At 33.4% G+C, this 4749-nt stretch overlaps 1 pseudogene; it reads right to left on the bottom strand.

The window, feature by feature from the left end:
* Positions 1–2066: 2066 nt before the first annotated feature.
* LOC149244142 (putative methyltransferase PMT6 pseudogene) lies at positions 2067–3826 on the bottom strand (annotated as a pseudogene).
* Between the last annotated feature and the right edge of the window lie 923 nt (positions 3827–4749).

The following is a 4749-nucleotide window of genomic DNA, read 5'->3' as shown; positions in this document are numbered from 1 at the left end:
TCTTCTACTGTAGTTCGATCTGAAAATGACTTCATGCAGTTGATTAATTTCATTCTTGTAGTATTTTTGCAAATTCTAGGATTTGCAATAAATAAAAAGTGTGACCATTAGGAAGTGATACAGGAGCATCGAAATACCTTTAATCAAAATTTAAATTCAAATCTATGAAAGGGGAAATCTGGACAATCATTGTAAACCGATGCAAATTCTATTTAAACAAAGCTAAATTGATGGAATTGATAAGTCTCTAGAAGACTTGATTAAATGTAAATTATCTACCATGAATGCATATAGAGAGATTTAAGGGTTTGATTGAGCGATTGTGAGAGAAAATCATGGATCTTAAACGATTCCTGCCTTTGTAATTTCCTATATAAGAGAGTTTGTGTTGTGTGAAAGGGATAGAGTATGCAATGTAGCCGCAAGGAAATTTGTGACTCGGGCCGTGAGGCCTTAACCTATAATCAAATTCTGTTTATAATTGAAATATGTGTGTTATTATACATCTAAATGAAATCTGGATTTTGTGTGTCTGTGTATTGTTTACATATACATTCTTTACTGTAAATTGATAAATTGCATGTGCAAGTGTAAGGGACAAAGTTCCTATGAACTTAGCCTTAGACAAAGTATGGCAGAGATAAATTTGTGTTGTAATATGAATTCCATCGATAAGTGAATGAGAGATCCGTTGGATTTGAGAACAGATCAATGGAGGAGAGTTTCAGTTGCAACTAGAGTCGATTGAACAACACAACAGAACCGTGGAGGAGTTTTCCAAAGACGGTAAGTGGTATATCGTGTGGAAATAAAATGGTAAGCAAAAATTCTTGAGAGCGCATGATAAAACATAGAGGCACCAAGTATCACACCCAAAACAATTTTTCTCATGTGCTTCCAAAAACTTATCCATCGTGCTAGTTAGAGCGCAATTACATGATAACCGTTGGATGGGAAAATAGATCAACAGTGGAATTTATGAAGGTTTAAGGGAATTGTGATAATGGTTTCGGTTAGTAAAGTTATATTGCGGTTGTGGTATTATTCTGTTGTGAAGTCCATTGATTGAAATGTTTCTGATGTATACGTGGGACCATAATCGACAGGTCCATGCGCGAATTATGTAAAGAATGAGGCCCTTGAGCCTCATTGTAAGACAGTTTAGAGGCATGTAGTCGCCACAACTCTTCTCAGAGATAAGCTACCATCGCCCTAGTTGGTTTTATCCATTTATGTTTATAAGCATATTTCAGTGTTTTACAATAATGAAATGAAGTATTATTTCCGCTGCATATCTGTCTTTATCGTTATCTTTGTATTTTATTGCGTTCCTGTTTAAATCGAGATCAACGCTATCATATATTTAAATTGTATATGATACAACATCATGATTTTGATTTATCAATACCACATACCAAAAAAAAACATAGCTCATAATTTATCAATACCACATACCAAAAGAAAACATAACTCATTTCATATGACACATGATATTTTCTTTAATTAATTAATTTGATTAAAAAACATAAATAAATTCAACATTTCATATTTACATATTCTAGATTAAATCTCTAATATCCACTTAATAATGAATGGTAATTGAATATATTTACATAAAAACACCCTCATTTTTCTAACCATAATCCAAAAGCCTTCAAAACCTAATAATTAATGGATATCCCTTCACATTTCCATAAGATATTCGTTGTACTTAACATTACAAAGATAGAGAGGCACATTTATAGCATTAGACAATTATGACAAAGACAAATCAGGGAAGCGATAATGAATAATCATAGTGATAAGCACAAACTGCGATTAGGGTTGGAATTTTATGGTAAAAATGACTGTCATAAAGAATTTTGGCCCTTAATTATGTTTACTTTTTTTTATGTAACCTTCATTCGTGATGTGATTTTAAATTTAAAAAACGTACTTTTGACAGTGCCTTTTTATTTGAAAATGTCATTAGTATTTGTGCTAGCATTGATATCTTGCTGACAAGTTCTATTAGCCTTGGCATTAATACCCCATGTAAAATTTCTATTAGCGCCGACATTAATACCCTACTGAAGGAGAGGTTCCAACATCTTTTGGAAAATTAGCAGTTTCTCTCCTCAATTTCCAACACTTTCCAAATTAACTTTTGCATCTCAGTGCCACTTTTGAGATTATGGTTGAGTCATCTGGGATGATGAAAAATCCTAGTGGGCGAAGAATGTGATCCACCTCCAGTATAATGTCTTATATTTGGAAACCTCTACCAATGCCTCTGCAATATGAAAACAATCGAAATGCATGAAACAAATCATATGTACATGGATAAGTATAAAATGGAGTACACCAATCATGGAAAGATCCAATCAAGCCTTTCTCATCAATAGTAGGTAAAGTATTCCTTGAGCTTGGAGGAATTATATTCATCACCCAAACTAGTTTTATGCTTAAAGCAACAAAAAATCTGCCATAGAAAGAGATCATATCCATTACATTTCTAATATCATATTTACTAACATTCATACATGTCCAATATTCATTCACTTTCCTCAGCCAAAATGTTGTGTCCACATTAAAATTTTTAGCAGTGATCCCTATTTTCTCATATCATTTAGGGAAGACGAATAAACATTCTAGCAATGGAGGAAGTTGCCAAATGTTCTCTTCTTCTGGATTTAAATTTAAACAATTATGTAATGGTTTCTTCCATGAATTTTCTCGATCATGTGCCTGATCACATAAAATCAAGCTTTTATATTTTTCTTTCTCTAGTTGGCATGCCTTATCTCCTGGCTTGAACCAAATTGCTATTTGAACTTGATGAGAAATAAGATTCCCACATGTTGAAGTTGTTAGACATCAAATTCTTCCATTTATGGGGATAATCTTTATCCTTATCATAAGTAGGAGGCGCAGAATAAACAAAGTAAGCACTATCTCTCAAAAGGAAATCCAGTTCTTTTAGTAGAACACCATCATTTTCATGCCAATCGACATGACAACGTGAACAATGGACCATTTCAAATGAATTTCTTGGATAAGCTAGTTGTTTTGTACCAAGAACTGCAATCATGGCACTAATTCCTTGTTGAAGATAAAATTAAATATGATTCTCAAGCCCATCCCTTGGAGAAAATGACATTGTTTGTATACCCAATGGATATAGATAAGTTGAAAAACTTGCAAAACCATAACCAACATCAAGAAATTCCACCACTCTTGCGGCTCGTAAATCCCTTGTTCCATTAGTTATCATGTTTCCCAACCTTTGGATGTACTTTGAAGCTCCATGCTTGAAATGAGTACCACCACCAGGGAACCACCATAGTTTACCCTGCTTATGCACCTAATTTTTCCCACCTTTGACTTTTTTCTAGATGTGAGTGGTTCATATTTCTTTGCCACACATAATCTTTACTGATTGGCCATTTTATTGGGATCTTGTATTCTTTAGGAGGAGGTATTAAACAGAAAGGTCATTCCTCAAGTGGAGAGGACAAATTTCTTTCAAAATTCACTCTTCAAGAATAATTCAAAATTTTGAGAGTGTTGATATACTTTAAATCATGACAAGGAACATACTCAGTATAATTCAATGGGAAAACATTCATTCTTTCTATAGGTATCTTTAGCACATCAACTCTAAAATTGAGAACCACCTTGTTACTTAACCATTGCTTCCTAGTTCAGATCAATGATACTTGAGTATAGATCACAAGCTTGGTGCCAAATAATGTTCCAAAAAAAAAATAACTATCATGAATGTGAAAGCGAGCATGACCACCTTCCATGATTAAACATCTAACCTAGAGGAAAATGACAAGCCCATATTTAGATGCAAACATTAACAAATATGAAACAGGTCAGCTAGCCACGTATAAACCCATATTTTCACTGTTTTGCACCTTATCGCACACAAATATCTCCACCAATTTTAGTTGAAGGCAGCTGAATTAGTCAAATCCCTTCAAAACAAGTCAAATGGCATTCCAACTTCAAAATTTGAATAAATCTCATTCAAATATAGGAGAGAGGTTTATGGAGCAAGAATAATGGAATTTATCAAGGAGATTCCCTAGTGAAAAAGTAAAAAGTTAATAATGTTTCGTGTTACTATGCTAATGTGTTAGGTCCCTATAATACTAGTGATTCCCCCATTACTATTTTCATTGTAACCCTTATTGTTATTATTGTACCCCTATTGTCCCCATATTATTATTAGTGTGCTCCATAGAAGCCCAATATTTTTATTGTTGTGCCATTATATTATTAATGTTATGTCGACATTGATTATATTTTGACCCCTTAGAATCTTATATATAGAAAGGAGGTTTAGTCATTTGTATCATCCAAGCATTGTTCATCTGTGTAATGTAAAGGAGGTTTCCACCTCGAAGAGGCTAATTTCTAAGGTGTTGATCTATATTTTCTATCTTTTTGTGAGATGGTTTCATAACATTTGGTATCAAAGCTTTGAATTCTAGGGTTTCGCTGCTCCAAACAGGTCATTGAGGAATTTTTGTTATAACTTGTTTTATACGACATTTCAGAAGATAAAAGAAAACATTTGATTCAAAATATCGATGATCCTCGGATCCAAATTTTAGATCTTGTCCCACTATAGGTTTGAAGATATGATGTAAGGAAGTTAGGGTTTTTGCAGGCTCCTGAATTACATCCCAAATAGGTTATCGTGGGAAATCATCATAATTTTCTCTTTGAGTACCATATTGAAATTCCGTAAGAAGGTAG

Source organism: Pinus tabuliformis, chromosome 8 (assembly GCF_031772625.1).
Source record: "Pinus tabuliformis cultivar Carrire ecotype Pingquan chromosome 8, CPIR1, whole genome shotgun sequence".
In the NCBI taxonomy this organism is placed as follows: Eukaryota; Viridiplantae; Streptophyta; class Pinopsida; order Pinales; family Pinaceae; genus Pinus; species Pinus tabuliformis.
This window is presented reverse-complemented; position numbering and strand designations above follow the sequence as displayed.